This window comes from Aptenodytes patagonicus, chromosome 16, assembly GCF_965638725.1.
Source record: "Aptenodytes patagonicus chromosome 16, bAptPat1.pri.cur, whole genome shotgun sequence".
Lineage (NCBI taxonomy): Eukaryota > Metazoa > Chordata > Aves > Sphenisciformes > Spheniscidae > Aptenodytes > Aptenodytes patagonicus.
Window position 1 is genome coordinate 1225880 of NC_134964.1, and position 17771 is coordinate 1243650.

The 17771-nt window shown below is 49.4% G+C and overlaps 2 long non-coding RNA genes across 3 annotated transcripts; one reads left to right on the forward strand and one right to left on the reverse strand.

The window, feature by feature from the left end:
- Window positions 1-1521: 1521 nt before the first annotated feature.
- On the forward strand, window positions 1522-10005 carry LOC143167833 (uncharacterized). 2 transcript variants are annotated; one of them, XR_012996603.1, is made up of 3 exons: window positions 1522-1783; window positions 8491-8569; window positions 9110-10005. It is a non-coding gene; the product is annotated as an uncharacterized LOC143167833 (long non-coding RNA). The 2 variants fall into 2 exon arrangements; XR_012996602.1 differs by having other exon boundaries at window positions 8491-10005.
- Window positions 4981-13424, reverse strand: LOC143167832 (uncharacterized). The gene is made up of 3 exons (XR_012996601.1): window positions 13263-13424; window positions 7811-7974; window positions 4981-5179 (listed from the first exon to the last, which is right to left on the reverse strand). It is a non-coding gene; the product is annotated as an uncharacterized LOC143167832 (long non-coding RNA).
- Between the last annotated feature and the right edge of the window lie 4347 nt (window positions 13425-17771).

Consider the following 17771-nt stretch of genomic DNA (forward strand, 5'->3'; position numbering starts at 1 on the left):
TCTCATTTAATTCTGCAGATGAACGGATGTCCATGGGCAGTCACGCTAGTCCACCATTGATGTCTCTGACGAATTTAAATTATTCAGAAAGTCAGTCATCAGCTAAGTGCTAAGCTGGTTTTTTTTTATTTCAGCTTGAGATGTGGCTATAGCTTCTCTCCCTGAGATGTATAAATAATTCATTTAGTTATGTAGTGGGATCGCTCAGGACCTGTGCTGCAGAGTGCTGCTTGCACAGATCCCCTTCTCACCTACTGCACGAACTCAGCTCAGCTCAACCATATTTCATCCCTCCTCCACAGCTGACGTTTGGGGTTGGGGCCTGGGCCCTTGGACTACGTTTCTCAGGGTTTTGGTTCCTCTATCCCTGTGAGGTTCCAGATACCTTTGAATCTGAGATCATAGCTACCAGAGGTTCATAGCTTAATGCTTGCATTAAATTTGTGCAAAATAAACTTGCTGTAGCAATGACCCAGTTAAGTATCGGTTTTTATATTTTATATGAACGTAAGCCAACATCGAATTTAATTTTCTGCTGTGTTGTAGAATTGAAAGGTAATGATTCACTCTTAAAAATACATTTAAAATGATTTAGTTACTACTTTGAATACAATATATGTCTTATGGAAGGAGCCCAGGGTAAAAGCTCACTGATGTGCAGAGTCCTGGCTGGTTGCAATTAGGAACAGAACAGCCCCATGACATGAAATCTGATGATACATTGAACTTCTGACCTATAGGAGAAATCTGATCATCACAACCCAGCTTCTTCTTCATTTCAGCTCTGTTCAGGAAAACAAAAGTCTTCATTCAACATTCAATTTTCTCCACCCTTCACCACTGGAATTTTTATGTGATCTGAATTAAACATGCCAGACTTTGACGGTAAAAGTTATAAGTGGCTAAGCGAAATCCATGGTGTCTTTCTGTTTCTTTAGCTATTGTCATTAAGCCTTGTACTGATCTGATGAGGCCCTACAGGAAAAGGAGGTGCTACTGCATCCAACTTCACTGTGGTTTAAGCAGAATAAAATACCGACTTTAGTATTACTGGATTATTTTTTTTCTGGACTGGAGGCAATCATTGCTTTTTGCCAACCGTAGCCACATTCTCTGCTCCTAAGTTTAAGAATTAATCCTGAAGTCCTTAGTCAGGATTCCTAATATCCGAGGCAAAGTTTGAGCAAGGCACAGACTACCCAAAGTTTAATTACTATGCAGCGGTGGTGAGTTGGGGTAGAAGTACCCAATAACCTGCCGTGTGCCACAGCCATGGAGCTGACACCTCTGCAGTGTTGTGTGAAGATAATTAGGTCTTAAAAGACATGCCACCATGCTGGATGGAGTCCAGTTCAGCAGTCCTCCTTATCTGAGTTTCTGCTCAATTTTATGCACATATACTCTTTGCTGATCAACGGCCAACCTCCATGGGAGCCAAGAGTGCGTAAGAGGATGACGGCTTTACCCACCCACGCTTCTGATAAGCTAAAAACAGATTGAAGGTCTAAGTCAATTACACTTAAGCATGTGATAAAATTCTTTGCTAAACTGGGGCCTAAGTCAGTGTGATCTTAGGGTGGAACTCAAATAACTGCTCTTGCAGGAGGGAGAACGGGCACAAGAACGGAGCCAAAGGTTCTCCTGGGGTGATGGGCTGGGGTGAGCGGCAAGAGCCCAAACAAATGGGAAAACGGCGTGATCCGAGAGAAGGAGGGATTGTATGACTGGCTCCGTGGCTACGGCTTGGGAGGAGGAAATTCCTCGTGGGAACGTTGCCAGGAGGGTGAGGAAATTGCTTGCTTTTCTAAGCAGAAGCATCTAATAAAGGAGGGGTGAGAACAAAGGTTCTCGCCTGTGTTGTAGGCAGTGTTACTAAGACATAGTACTAGTGGCACTTTGAGTTGTGTTGTCTGAAATAGCATGCTTGCTTTAGACTTTTAAAAGTAGGGTAAAGTAATAGAGTTCATCTCTCATAGCACCCGTGACTGCCATTCAGGAGGTCTATGGCAATGGCTTGTGTAGTTGAGAATAAAAATGGCCCAGGTCTAAGATATCGGTCCCAGATTTCATCTTAAGTTCTGGAGACCAAGTGTTAGCCAAGTCCCTGGAGCTCCTCGTCACACCAAGCTGCTTCTGCTGGGCTGCCTGCTCCCTGTTTCTGCGCTTACTCTGGGGCTTGTTTAAACTTTCCTTGTTTAAAACATGCTAAAACTTCTTCATCGTGAAATAAGGGAGAGTTTCTGTCCCTCTGAAAAGATGTGTGGGAAACGCATGGAAGGACTAGAAAGGATTATCAACGCTTACATGTTTCAGGCTTTTGCCCCTTTTGGAAAATAAGTAAATTGCAATCTGGATAGAGGGGACCTCAGCTTCCCTGGAGAATATTTTAGTACATCAGGAACTAAATGCTGAAATTGGGAGAGCTGTGTGTGCAAGAACTCAGCTTCACCACACACAAAGACACATTAGGTAGAGCCAAAAAATCTGTGAAAGACAGAACCAAACCACCTCCCAGAAATGACCCACTCCCCGCAGGGGCCTTTTGGGCACTGTGCTGGCCGAAAAGAGGCTTGGAGCTGTGCAGAAAAGCTGTTTCTGGAGATATTCCTACTACATGGAGGGAAAGAAGACTTCATGCCTGAAGGATCTCTGTGATTACATCTCCATTTCGTAGGCGCCATCTCAACTGGTTAGAACCTAAAAATGGTAACTACTTCTGCTCAGAAGAGACAGCAGCCTCTTTTCTCCCCTTATACAAGAAAAAATTGTTTTTAACTGACTCTTCTAGATAAATAGCACTTAGAAGTAAGGGTAGCGCTCGTGATGAGTCTAGTGTAGGGGTTCGCAGTCACTTTTTATGCCAAGGATCACAAATTAATTAAGAAACTCTTGTCGCTTGGAAACTCTTCTATTCACAGTTGCATCAAATCACTGTAGCAGTAACTTACATGGAAAAATAACATTAAGGATATTTTTATTTTTAGCTGTCTTAATGAAATATAGCAGATGGAAATAAAGAGGAGAAGCCCGTCCTATGTGACTAACCATCTGTCTGGGGATCAGCAACAAGTATTTCATGGATCACAGCTAGAAAATTAGTGGGTAATTAATGTCAGTCTTCAAGCTACCTTACAGTTCTTCACTCTCTTTATTCTACTCTATAGAGTGGCTTTCAAATGCCACTCATAACTTACCCGGCCATGAGAGACACGCTCATAGCATGACCCTTAGCACCTCACCATGAGCTCAGCTACCAAGATCCTAAAGACTATTCCAGTTGATCTAAATTTGCCTTAAAGACATTCACATCCTGCCCTCGGTTCTGTAGCACACCAAGCACTGGGACCACTTGGACCTGTACTAGGCATGTCATGGAAACCAGGTTACTGACTTGAAGACAGAGTAAAGAGCTATTGCCCCAAACTAATTTTCTGTGTTGAGTTTCTTACTGGCATGTAGCTTTTCCAAGTTCATTAACTAGCTAGTCTGGAATCTAGCTCTTCAAAACCGCTCCAATTACTTCTACGCACTGTTCAGCTGGAGGAAGCCTGTCTTGTTTAATGACATCCTAAACAGACACACAATCCTGAACGCTGCTAAAGGTCACGCAGCCCGAGCTTTTGGAGATGAGATACTTATTCAGTGTTGTCATTATTGTACCCTCTCACACATGCTGCATTACGGCTGCAGTTTGTTCTCCCTTTCCTTTTTGGGAAAATCAATGCCTTGTCACAAGAAAGTTTTTATATTTCACCTTTACAGAGTATTGCTTATTCTTCTCTGGTAACAGGATATTGTTATCAGGCTGTTTGAACTTTGTTTATTACCTCCATTCTGCCAGCTCCTACAATTCACTTGATACTGTTTTGGTTATTTTTATGCTTTGGTTTAAGAACACTGTGCTCCAAGACTGCGCTTTAAGAAATGCCGCACGGAGCAGAGCCAAGGGAGTCATCAGCTTATTTACTGGACTGTTCTGAGCCCTACACGGTGCTTTAGGAAATACCTCTCTTCCTGGAAATGCATGGCTAGCTGGTAAAACTCTACTGTGTGGATAAACATAATTAATCTTCACAAAACCCTAGACATGCAGTATCTGAACCTGACGTAGCAGGTGGAAATTGTGTTACTCCTCATACAAGGAAAGTGGCCCCACCGACAGAGCTTAAATCTAGGAAATCCTATTTGTAAACCTACGAGGTTTTTGGCTATGTCTTCTGTTACTCTTGTGGCCCTTTATTTTTTCCTTCTGAGCGGGTAAGCAATCCCAGTTTGCTGACAAATAACAAGTATTTGCAAACACGTTTCAGTCTACCCTTTACAAGCTTCCAGGTACCTTTACAAGTCGTGGAAATGTCCCCTTGACTCCGTGGCGATAACTTCACCGTCTCGTCCCTCTTCCTTCCAGCCCATCTTAGCTTAGCCGAAGGCGCCGGTGCCGGCTGTGCTTGGCAGCTGGGGCCGAGCTGGCCGGCACGGCAGCTGGTCCTCTGCAGCATCGCACCCACCGAGGGCATTGGCGCTGGGGATTGGGATGTCAGTTAAAGGGAGGCCATCAATCAGCCCCTCCCTTCCAGCTTTCCTCTGAAAACGCCTGTAAGGAAATTATTAAAACGCATCCCCGCTGATCCCCCCCGGCCTCATCTACCGAGGTGTAAATTAGAGGAGCAGATGTGTAAGTAAGTTAGGTGTGCGCCGCTTTTTCAGATGAGCCACCGCGCCGGCTCTGCGCCGCCGCCGCCTCCCGCACCAGCACCGCGTCCGTGTGCCGTGCGGCTGGTTGGGTGGCCAGGCTCAACCTCGCGTGCTCTCGGCAGGGTGCTGACACGTGTGCGAGCGAGCGGTCTTTTGCTTTGATAGTTTATCTGTCTGCCTTAAAAACGGGGATTGTGTAGCTTACCCACTTCATAAAGAAATTGTGAAGATCATCTAATTAACACTCAGAAGGGTTGCTGGAGAACTAAGCGAGAGCTTACGAGATGTAAAATGCCGTTTGCTTTTTAATGAAGAAAGGCTGAAGAGATAATCTTAAAAACAAACACATATGCGGTGTCACGTGCCTTCTGCGTATCCTTTGCTGTAGCCCAGTTTCTGTTTTGGTTGCATGTGCACATCTGGGTGTGCCCAGAGCGGCTGGAGGGGAGGGATCGAGCACCTTCTGCTTTCCGCTTCCTGGAGGCTGGACAGACATAAAAGCGAACATGCGGTGATGCTTGCTGCCCAGAGAAGAGCGATGCCTGCTTTACTCCTCCGCTGCACCGTTGGCTGCACTTGGAGAACATGTACAGCCAGAAGACTGAATTCCCTGATGTTTTATATCCAAATTAAGGCAGTTAGATGGCAGGGCAGCTCCAGATCTCTCCCTCCTTTCCTCTCTTCCTAATATTTCAAGCAGCCAGACGGTTGCACAGAGACCAAGATGAGGAGAATTTCTTCATAAGCTTTACCTAAGCCAAATCCCCCAACAGTTAACTCAAAAGTAGTTTTTGAAGAGCTATTAGCTCTTCAGTGTGGTTTCTGTTTCAACCCCAGGAAAAAGGCTGAGCCTTTTGCAATGCAAGCAGCACCCCATTGCCCAAAGGACTCCGATGGCGAGGCTGGCGCTGCTGGCAGGTCGCAGCAAGGCAGAGCTCAGCACAGGCTGCAAAACCTGCCCGAGCACTGGGGGGTGGCTAACCCACCCAGCCGCACTGTGGCTGCTGGCTGAAATGGCTCGTTCGAAGCTCGTTTGGGGCTTTGGGCACGCACTTGGGTCCCTGCGGTGTGCACATCCCCAGTTTGCCTCCCAAGGACCACGAGGAGCCTTTGCCAGGTCTTAGTTTACCTTCTCTTTTCCACCCATCTCAGCCTGCTGTTGACAGTCAGCAGTCAGGCAGCACGGAGCTCATTTCAAAATCCACCTCTGCTTTCGTGGCCAAATTAACCTCCCAGCTATCCAGGAACCGGTACCAAAACCTCATGGCTTCACGGGCTTGATGGTCTGTTAGTGATGTACAACATAACCATCCTCCCTCTCTATGCTGCCATCCCACACAAAGAAATCCAAGTCTTTTTATGGTGTATTTAACCTGGAGCTCTACCTCCCTATAGGGAGATGGCTGGGATTTTCAAATGAGACCACTGGGAATTTGTTGCTCAATTCCAATTGTGTTTCAGGGGATTTGGCAAATAGCTAGCAGCCTCTTTTAAAAACTCACAGGATGGCAATGAAGATAATTTGCACGTTATCCACAGAGGCAGACTGCTCGAGGTTCATTACGATACCAGTTAAATGTTATTTCTCTCGTTCATTGTCTCATTCTAGTTACTCATTTCCCCTGGAAAGCCAAAGAGTCGGACACATGAGTTGGCTGGACAAGGTTCTTCTTTCAACTGTCATTCTCCGTTTAGAAATAATACCTAGAAATATCTTTTTCTAGAGAGTCCTAAGCCACCAGCCAGGGCAAACAACTGCTTATTACAGGAGCTCAGATCCAAAGTTTACCACCATTCATGGAGAGCTGGATCCAAGGTTTTGGTTTGGCTCATGATAAAGAGAGGCAAGCAAAGCCGAGTAAACCCAGATCCGAACTCCTCTCGGTGTCAGCGGCCAGGGACTGGCCTGCTTCCAGCTTATCTTCACAAAAGGCCATGGTCTGAGCTGCAAAGTTAATTTTGAAGCAGTACAACAGAAGCATTTGGGTAGGAATGCATTGCTGTTACTAACAGTAAATAAATACATGAAGTAAGACCTGCCGTGGTAAATAAAACTGCACTCGAGCGGTGATATTTCGAGCACTGAGCTGCACCGCCAGGATTTGCACCCGGGGCTTGCCGGGTAGCTGCTATCCCGGGGAGGCAGCTAGCACCCGTCCCAGGCTTTTCTGAAAGCTGCAAGTGTTTCCTGGGCCGTAATCCAGCCCAAAGGGCTTCGGTCACTGGTTTAGGTGACATACAGCACAGCTGCTCGGGGCGCGGGAGAGAGGCAAGAGAAATGCGGACGGCGCGTATCGTGCTATTTGATCCAAGGAATCACAGCTGACCCACCAGCAAGCCCCGACAGGCATCGCTGCTGCTGTCTGTAAAAGGGCAGGGAAAGGCGCTCTGCAGGGGAGAAGATTACCCAGCGCATCGGCTGGATGCTACTCCAGTGACATAGCAGCCGACCTCCATCACAGACCAAATTCTCCCCCTGATCCCTCATTTCACTGCACAGATACAAATACGAACTGGCCTTTGCAGCTGAAGGAAAAGGGCAACGGCGTCTCTTTTCTCCGTCAACCCTGTCCTGACTGCTCAGATGTTGTGAGTTAGAAATCCCCAGTATTTTTTGAAGCCTGAAGGCTATTGAAGTGCAACTAGTTCCCTGCCATTGACCTTTTAGTGTTAATGTTTGAGTACTGTTTTCATTACAGGAATGGTAAGAAACCATAAAAGAAAACGCCCCAAACCCCAGATTTTCTTTTAGTCACACAGTGCCAGGAGGCAGATTTAGAAAAAAATGACTGCAAGCCTTAGCACAGATAAAATTACATTGCAGAAAACTCCATCCTACTCTTCAGCACTTAAATTCTCTTTTCCAGTAAAATGTGCCTACTGAGTGGGGTGTTTCCCAAATGAAAGCAAGTTTCTGAGCCGTGTTTTCAGATGCCATTCCAATGGGCACGCGCCTGAATGCTCTGCTGAACCTCTGCCTGCCGAAGTGCCTCTCAGCTAAATACCTGGTAGCTGCTGGCACTATAGCACTGAGGATCCTTACGGGACAGATGCTTCAAAACCCACCCAAAAATCAAAATATAAGCAAGACAGTTCTTGCTAGTATTGGCTTTACCTGCCCTTGCCAAAACATCATCTTCAGTTTCCAAACTTGCCGCTGCCTTTCTTAGGAGCAGGATGATAATTAGGCTCATTAGGCTGGAGGACGGTGAGGCCGGGCTCTCGTCCCGCTTCCTTGGTACTCGGGAATTTTACTCCGTGGACTGTTTTAGCCATACCCTAAAATAAAAGAGGTAACACATGAAAAAGGCAATAAAAGCAGTATCCTTATCCAAATGTCCTGTGCCTAGCGAAGTGCGAGGGCCCTCGTGTACACACCGCTATGCCGGCTGTTCGGGAGTTTGGTTGCTGTTTCTCTGGAGATGGGTGCTACAGCGGGTCCCCTCGGTCACCCTCTCCATCCTGGGTGACAGGCTCATGCAGCAGTACCTGCTTCCCTTCAGGACACGTGCATTTTGATTTTCCTCATTGATCAAAAACAGGCAACTTGCTTTATTTTCACATCCGCTTCAGCAGCGGGGGTCAGGTGGGCTTTGCGTCCATCTCAAAGTGTCGGAGACCGGCCCAAGTCTGGGAAGTTTTATGAACGTTCTGTGCAATGGAAAAAGTCTGTGGGGTGAGAGGAAGAGGGACCAAGGCAGGAGAAACTTGCTGCTGCTTCCAGCCACGGCTCAGGCGAGGCCCGTCATGAACATAACCCTTACAGAACGCTTTTCTCCTCTTTTTTTTTTTCAGCCCACGAGCAAAAGTTGAAGTTGTGTTTCCAGTCTAGAGGAGCAACGTTGAATCAGTGCTCTCTGCAGCACAGCTCCAGGTTGTCTCACCCGCCTGTTTGAACCTGGTGTTCTTTCCCAGTTTGTATGTTAAGAGCTACAGGGACATTCTTACTGGTAATCCTCATAGAATGCCTTGCCCAGGGGGACTGGTGAACCTCCTCGTACTAACTGAATACACATAGAAAGACCTTGCCATTGCCACCCAAATTAATGGGTAGGAAGACACAATGTGTGCATTAAATCATACTTAGCAGCCCAAAGGATTAATCGCCCTGTTCACATAAGGGCTAGTGGAGGAAAAGAAGCTTTCAAAGGGTTTAAGTTTTGGCCCCATCACTTTGCTGTGCATCTGGCCCTCCCACACCGTCTGGTTTGATGTAAGTCTCTCCCACAGGGACTCTGTGTGCTCAGAGCCCTCCACTTCCACTCGCTATCTGCAGGCAGAGATGTGTGTAAGTGCTATACATCACCAGCCTGCGCTTTCCAACAAATTAGCAGAAATACCCTGGTATTACATTTGCTGTGATCTGCCTGTCAATCAAGGAGACTCTCATGGTCCTTTCTGTTATTCATACCAGGATTGCAGCCATCCGCTACTTGCTACTAATACTGGAGTCTCTGCCCATGACGACTGACGGAAGCATCCAGCTGGTAACATCTCACAAAGAAACCCTGGGCTTGGTCTCCCCCCTGCCTGGAGTGGCTGCAACAGCAGCCAGCAGCCAGCAGCAGGGGAGCTAGATCATAAAAAGTGCACTAAATAAACCCAATCTTAGCACCAAGGTTGATACAAAAAGCCATAAAAAGCAGGGACAATAAAAAAGAAAAATGCGTGGCAACAATAAATCCTATTTATAGGATCCATGAAAGGATTTCATTTGGAAAAGACTACCTAAAATTCTCTCTCCTGAAGGTGATCGGCATGTCCTGTCCTAGCAGGATTACTGCTTGCACATACATGCATACGTCAGCTTGTATTCATAGCCCTAAAATGTTCCTGTCAGTTATACACTCCACAAATACCAGCAAGATTTGAGATTCTGCTTCCCCCCCACCCCAACCCACCCCTGTTGTTGCATCTGCTTGTTTCATCTATCACTGGTCCCATCCTCATCTTTGCGTGAGCATATGTTGCAGGAGGAGAAATATAATTAAGTTTGGAAAATTCATTTTGAGGTAACCAGATGTCTTGCACCACCTTGAACGTGTTTCCCACACCTTAATTAGCAGAGGGGAAGTCACTGCCTGTGGCCGAGCGGCACTGACGGCAGCGGGGGCTGCGGGCAGCCCTTGCCTCGCCGCAGAGCAGATGGGCTTCGCTCTCCAACACGGGGAAGCATCCCCTCCAGGAACACATCCTGCAAAGGCTTTCGGAGGGCTGTCATGGATTTGGAGAGGACTCAATTTCTGGCGCTCATCACCTGGACACATCCCGATTGCCTATATACACACTTAAGCTGTGGCTTCCCTTTGTTTTGCTTCAGGGCTGCGTGCTTGATTTATTACGGTCAGACGAGTGTGGTTATGTGTTTGTACACCGAATCTGCATAGTTAATTCGTGTAGTTACTTCTGGATGCTTGCGGGGTGGTGGATGGGCAGTAATACAACTGTACTTGGGCAACGCAGTCACAGGAGCTGCAAGCACTAAATCAGGATTAGCTGTGTGCCTACGACACAGGCATCCACCAATAACCTGTGAAAATGGCATTTCTATATTGCTGTTTTACAAGAAATGTCTTGTTATTCTGTAAAATGTTGCAGGAGACTCGAGCCTGCCAGTCAGGGCCAGATATTTACAGACCGGCAGTTTGCATGGAGCAGCAGGGCTGGTTTAGCTCTCTGCAGAAACCTTTTATTCCTCTGCCAAAGCCTTAAATCCCTCTGACAGCCTTCAGATGAACTCCTGGCCTGCAGAGAGAGAAGGGATTGTGTGGAGGGGATGGAGCAATGCTGGGAAGCCCGGAGACGGTGGGGAGCAGAGGGGAGCAGTGGCACCGCCAGGAGGAAGCCGGACGCTGCCCGGGTCGCCCTCCTGCTAGCACGGAGGGATGCTTGCTTCAGGGGAGGGTTTTCCTATCTATGTCCATGCTGTGTGCCTGCTTTCTAGGGAACTGGGCACCAGCTATTTCTGTACCCTCATCAGTGGCCAGGAGTGATGGAGTATTCCTTTCTCAGCCCCACTCTCATCCCCAGGGCTAGGTTTCCTCCTCCCGTCCCATCCAGCTCGCTGGGTCCCTGCCAGAGGCCCCGATGCCAAGGGAGGGGTGACGCAGCACCGGTCTCCCTGGCTGGAGCAGGGAGGTACTTGGAGATCTCCTCCGACTTGTGCCCTTGTCACCCCCCTGCTCTCTCGTCTCTGCACGATCCTGCTGCGTTCGTGCCGGGAGGACCACGCTGGTGTTGCATTTGGAGCAGGGATGCGCCTTCCCCTGCCGAGAGCGCCCCAGCGTTTGCGAAGCTCACACCTCCGCTGTGCAAAACCCAGACCAACACCCCAAAACTGACATGACACCCCATTTCTGTGTCCTTAGCCACGTTTGGAAATGGCCGAGATGGACCCACCGCGGTCTCGGTTTCTAGCAGGAGCGGCCGTGCCCGCCCCCGTGGCAGCTGCGGCAAAGCCATGCCGGGGCAGCCGGAGGGGCACTGGTGCTGCCCTGGGACGGGGCTCTGATTTTGGGCTCAGCTGCCACATGCCGTCTGCGACCCCGGCTGGGTTTCAGCTGCTGGCCGAGCAGAGCTGTACCCGTCCCCCCGCACCCTCAGAGCCGTCTTGTTGTGCCACACAGAGACAAAAATACTTCCCCAGCTGCTGCCCACCTGGTGCCTGAGACGAGTTTAGGAAACGGCAATAAGAAACTGAAAATAAAAGGCCAAAAAGAGATAGATACAGGGCTCGCACCAGAAGTGAGAGAGCTAAAAATAGCGGTGATATGATCCATCAGAGCTATAGGTCATAATTAACCGCTCGAGTGTCTTCGGGCATCGAGCAAGTGCCTCTCCAGCAATAGGAAACTCACATGGCTTTAACAGCCAAGACGGCGCGTCCTGGGCTCCCGGTCTGCCACCGCCGAAAATAGATGATGTGTGGACGGTCCTCTGGCCGGCTGATGCCATGCACTGGTGGGGTGTTACCCCTCCTCAGCCCCCCATTGTGGACCACCACGCTCCTTTCACCTCCCGCTGTGGACATGTGGGGTTTTCCAGGGGATGGGCCACCCCCTCTTGCAGGGTGAGTAAAGGCCAGGGAGGAGCAGGCAGGCACCAGCCCGGGTGCACCATCACCCTTTTGGGCACAAGCCCGCTGCCGTATCCCCAGTAGCTCTCAGGGCTGCTGGGAGATGGGTGCATGGATGAGCTGTGGGAGCTGCTTGCGGGGAGCCTCCGTAAGGTGCGGGTGCACCGGCATCTCCCTTGTGGTGGTTTGGAAAGGAGAAGCCACAGCTCTGGGTCAGCTTCGCGTCTGGAGACAATGTGATCGGTGCTTTCTCGACTGCCCCATGTCCGGCAGCAGCCCCTTCCATGGAGACTTCTCAGTGCTCCCATGCAGCCGTCTGCCCCTCGCTGGGACCAGCGCTGGGTGTTTGGCGTGGTTGCAATCCAAGCTTTTGTCCAAACCCTACTTGATGCTCAAGTGATTGAAAAGATCAAGGCAAGAGGCCTGGAGGTGTCCTGTCCCCCCTGAACGAAGCCCCTTGGGCTGTGCCCGGTCTCCAGCTCCAGCCCTCCCAACACGCTCACCTTGTGCAGAGCACGGCAACGTCCCCCCGGCTGGGAGGGACCGCCCGTTCCTCAGTGTGCCCCATTTCGCCAGGGAAAAAGCGTTTTTATACCCATGAGCTGCACCGAGGGACGTGCAGGAGGAGCGTGTGAGAAGCGAGTGCGATAACGCTGCCGCAGAGGGAGGGTTCGGCTCTCGGCCCCGCTGCTGTGCTCACCCCAAAGCCCTGTGGGTCCAGGGTTAGGACAGCTGCCCGTACCCAGTGACATGTTGTCATAATCACGGGGTGGATCTGGCAGATCAAAATATCGCAGTCAGTTAAAAGGCCCCTCTCAAGTCAGTTTATGCCTGATATTTAGTTTCTGTAAATATACAATATTGTGCATGAGATCAAGTGGAGAATTTCTTCTTTAAATCCTCCAGAAACAGAATTATTTAACTGAGCTGCTATTCCCTGGAAACATTTGTCTCAAACATTACGACATTGTGATAGAGGAGGAGAAATTCAACACCACAACAACAGCCCTCAGCTAATCCATTTTCTTTTCTGGGACTGGGAAAGCTCAGACTGGGAGAAGGATATTGAAAGCCAGCTCAGCTCTAAGAATGGGTAGTAGTTAAAACCAGAATGAAATAGGTAAGGATTTTAAAAACAAATACATGACTTAATCGATCATGATCCTAAGCAAAGTTAAAACAGCTACAAACCATACAGAACATGGTGGGTTTTGGTGTTCCCTACCACCTGAAGGTGAAGAAGTCTGGTGCAAGCCGTGTGCTGGGAACAGCCCCCGCACGGCGTGGCCAAAGCTGAGCTGTATGGAAACAGCCTGAGATCCAGCCGTACCAAAACCACCCGTGACCGCTGAGGTCAGCGGGAGAGGCGAGCACTGACACCTTTGCAAAAGCACATTTCAGCTCACTTGGGTACCCAGTCAGATGCCGGTTCCCCAGCTTGCCTCCCCTCCCCAATATGTCTGCTTTAAATCCTGTGCGGAACCCCTCTTACCTCTCATCTGGCGGGCCCCGGGGGGTTCGTGCCTGGCCCAGCAGATGCATGTATCCCATACGTTCCTCGGGGTAACGTTACATGGTAGAGACCAGATGTAGCCTGATGCCTTGAGAGAAGGGCCGGCCGCAGGGGCGAGCCGTGCACCCAAAGGGAAGAGGGCAGACAGCTGGGCTCGAGCAGCTGTAGCTACGCAGGGTGCAGGGGGACGGATACGCGACAGATTTATCCTGGGTGTGAACAACTCAACACTTTCTAATCAGTAAGTACGCATCTTGCTCTCATGACTCCCTCTCCCTGCCCCCAGGTCCCAGTGCTGCTTCTGCACAGCGTATAGGACCTATACGGAGTCTGAAGGGCATTGCAGCCGTCTGGGGCTGAGATTTAGGAGAACTTTGGATTTCATGGCACAGCCAGTGCAGTCCTGACCAGCAGGAGCACAGCACTGGGACCAGGAGGAGGAGACTGATGTTAGTTGCATGGCCATAGCTGAGGGTGCCAAGGGTGCATCCCACTGGGTGCCCTGGAGACCCGCTGCGGCTGCAGAGCTAGACTGGCTTGAGTCAGAAGAGCTTGAAAGTCATGGTTTTATTTTCTCTCATTCTCCCTATTTTTGGCTTCAGATTTTTGGATGTCTCCTGCCTACTCCCCAAATATGTGACAAGGAGTAGGTTTGAGATAGTAACAATATTAAAATGAGTCAAAGTGCAGCATGAGCTGAAAGTTAGCACAAATGCAGAATAAAACCTCTCAGCAAAAATAACATCCAAGGAGCAGTCAGGTAGGCAGGAGATCCTCGGGAAAAGACCAGGGAGCAAGGGAGGATCGCAGGCTCAGCAGGGTCCACTGTGCTGCACGGTTTAGGAGCCTTGTGGGGACTGTCACACATAAGGTGTGCTCTGCTCAGGCTGAACAACCGAGGAGGCAAAGTCCAGAGAGAGAGGGAAATGGTCAGAAAACATGGGCTGTGAGGAGGGAGAAAGTCATTCGTAGGCTGCGGAAGACCAGGGGAGATATAGTAACAGTCTCCAGAAGATACTGCAAATAAGAAGGGAATAAAACTGGTTTCCATATACGCTGTGAAAAGAGTAAGACTGTCCGGACTTGCTTTGTGTGACCTCCTGAAAAGCCCCGGATGAAGGGATGCCTTGTCTGTGACATTTAAATCTACTCCCAAGTCAGCGGTGGAAAAAGGTGAACTGCCTCAGGCGTAACACAGATCCCTCCGGAGCCTCCGTGGGTCCCTCTTCCAGCTTAATTCTCCTCCGGCAAAGACACAGAGGCCTTTCAGCCAGCTCCTGCTGCTTTTAATGTGTCTTCTGGTACTGTGGTGAACTGACCCAAATAAAGCCCAGCTGTGGTACCCAGGGAGAGCAAGCCAGGACTGGATTTCTGGGGAGAGCAACCAGAGGAAGAAAGGAACCAACAAGCTGGGAAATGCTCATTTGCTTCATGCTGATCCCTCAGCAGGAATGGGTTTGGGGAGGAGGCGAACCATTTGCAGCTTCCAAACTAAAGCGATCTTGTTAACAATCACAGTTATCTTCGTTAGGGCACAGAGCCTTAGCTATAGAAAAATATATGTTCGTGCTGAGTGATCCGTTTAAAGGCTCTGCTCTTGAGCCAGATGTTTGAGCATGGAGTACTGTAACTGGGTTTAATGGCAGGAGCTACGGGGCAGTGCAGGATACAGCACCGGCCTGGGGGAATACAAAAACTTCATGAACAAAGTGGGGAAGATGGGAAATAAAAATGAGCCAAATGTTAGAGGGATCGATCAGACCATGGAACAGGCTAAAATGAAGCAGCAGATGTCTCATGGTTTGTGCAGAGGCCAGTCGAGTGGAGAAGATGGCAAACCAGGATTATAACAAAGTTGGCAGCAGAGGCAGGAGAAAAATGGCTTAGAAACCTTGTGGACCACCTCGGCGTTTGCAGAGTAGTGTATCATGCCGGGTAATGCCCCCTCGCTCCTGCACAGGGCAGTGACCCAGCCCAGCGTGCTCACGTGCAGTGAGAAAGAACCAATCTAATGTTCATCTGCTGGGAAATGAAAAAGCACTGGCTTGTGAATAAGCCATTTCATTGAGGAGGAGGAAAGACAGACGTTTCCTCCATTTGCCAAAGTTCCTGAAGTCTAAAGTCGTCATTGCCGCCTTTGTCCTTCCTCTGTGGCAATAAAGGAACTCGTGGTATTTTTTGGGCAAATCTGATTTCTCTCCTCCCTTCTCATGCCCTCAATCTAAGGCTTGCAGCGTTCTTAATCCCACAAGAAGCGAAGCAGACTATTTCCGTGGGCACATGAATAACCCCATTGAAGTCATGTGCTGTGACTTTACATGTGTGCTTAGAAGTTTGCAGGATTGAGGCTGTCGAGCCCAGGGGTCATTTTTGGGAGGGGGGTCCCTGATGCCCCAAGCACACACAGAAACCAAACGTATGCAGACCATGGTTTCAAAGCCACTCATCTAACAGGTACATTAAATTTGAAGCCTGCTCCAGGAGGCTCGGTGCACAGCCCAGTCTGGGTGTCCATCCTTGGGCCACCAGCTCAGCTCTTGGCATTTTGCTCAGCTCCAGCGCTTGTCACAGCTCCGAACGGACCAGGACGATCCCTGAATCGCAGTGACCAATAGAAAATGTTTAATGTTCCCCAAGTGGGTACATTTGATAAAAACATTTAAGTACTACACTTCTTAAAGCATCCCAGAAAGCACAGTGCTGTCGGGCAAATAAAATCTCTAAACAACTCCAAGCTATTAAAAGCCAATAGATTCTTGCAGCCTCCACAGCCATAAAACCTGCAGAAATAAAGATGCTGGATGCTGACGCTATTTAAAGGGAGGGCACAACATCGTGTCACCGCATGGTGATGTGGCGCTGGCCGAGTCCCTTGATCACAGCACATACATGGCAATGGCTCATTTTTTGCCTGCATCCAGCTTTTCTCTCGGAGCATCCCCGGGCCGGCAGAGCGCACCCACGTGCTCGCAGGATGAGGAGCTTTTCCCAGCACAGTATTTGTGTTAAGAGACGATCAACTGGCTTATTCCAATCACATAGTATTTTTTATATTTTTAACCAGAAGCTATAAAATCCAGGAAATGTGGATTTGTGGCCTATAAAAGGCTTAGTTTGACCTATGACCTACCAGCTTATGTAACTTTATTTACTACCGGCCTTGGATGGGGCTCCTAGTCATTCCAGTGACCCGCTAAGCTCATTTTGTAGCACTTCTTTATTTGGGCTCCGTTGAAGATGCAGAGATGTTGGTCAGTGGGAGGGTTCAGAGACGGGGGCTTAGAGGGTGGGTGGGCGTCTGCTCCAAGGCGCAGGAGAGCCGGGCAGCACCAACGTTCAGCTTCTCACAAGGAGCATGGTTGTGCTGAGCGGAAAAAACCCACCCCAGTCTTGGCCCTTGGTATTTGCCCTGGATGCAAGGTGTTTGCCAGGAGGGATAGTGAGAGTACTCCTTTCTTAGCACCCTTGCCCATCCTTTTAGGTGAAGGCGAGTTGAAATCTTTGAATGGGTAGATTCAACAGGGGAGGTTGCATGCGCCTCTTTGCTTGCAGGAGGAGCTGGTCCTGGAGAGGAGGTGACCCTGAGCTTCGCAGCTTCTCTGCTGCGATGCCGGAGCTGCGGGGATGACCCCAGAGCATCTCTCCATCACAAGCTGCTGTGATGCCAGCATCACCTTGGAGGTTTCCCTGCAGATTGGTTTCTTGTACAGCACTGACACGTTCTTCCATTAAGGAGCAACGTCCCCTGATTACAGCCAGCATTGGCAGCTTCGACCCACAGGGTGTTGCTCCATCTGCCAGGAATTAGCCCAGATTTGCCACCGGTCCTTCCCAGCCCTGTCCGGGAGCTCCGAGCAGTACCACAGCACCAGGGCATGCAGCTAGTTGGACCATACCCATGATACAAATCAGTGCCCTCTCCCTCAGGACTACTCCACCCCAAATCTACAAGTCCCAAGGCTTATTAACCCTCCAGGCTGGTTTGGCCCCAACTGCTGAAACTCTGCAGGCAGCACGCGTGCAGGCAAACATCAGCACCCACACTGGGACCCGGCTGCCTCCACGCAGCAGCTCACACCTCTGGGCCAAAGCAGCCCAAGTTTGAATAATCCCAAATACACCTGAACCAGCTGCAGGCCAGGATGTCTTAATCCCAATTGCTCAGTGAGTAACTTCAGTACCCTTGAGAAAGTCGCTGCCATTGTGCAGGGTGATTCATGGCTGGAAGGGAAGGCAGGATTTGCAGCATCAGTGATTTATTTAGTGACAAGAGCTGCCCAAGTTCAGCACATGCAGGGTGTGAGATATACTTAAAAAATTGAATTTGTACAAACAAAAGAGGAAACTGCAGCAGCTACGGAGATTTTCTCTTTTGGGGACCAGCCTGAGAATGAACCTGTATTTTATGGCGTGTAGATACCAGCCTAAAGCAACACTAAGCAAGCAGTAAGAAGTGTGGTCCAGCTTGGGATCATGCAACGCAGCTGC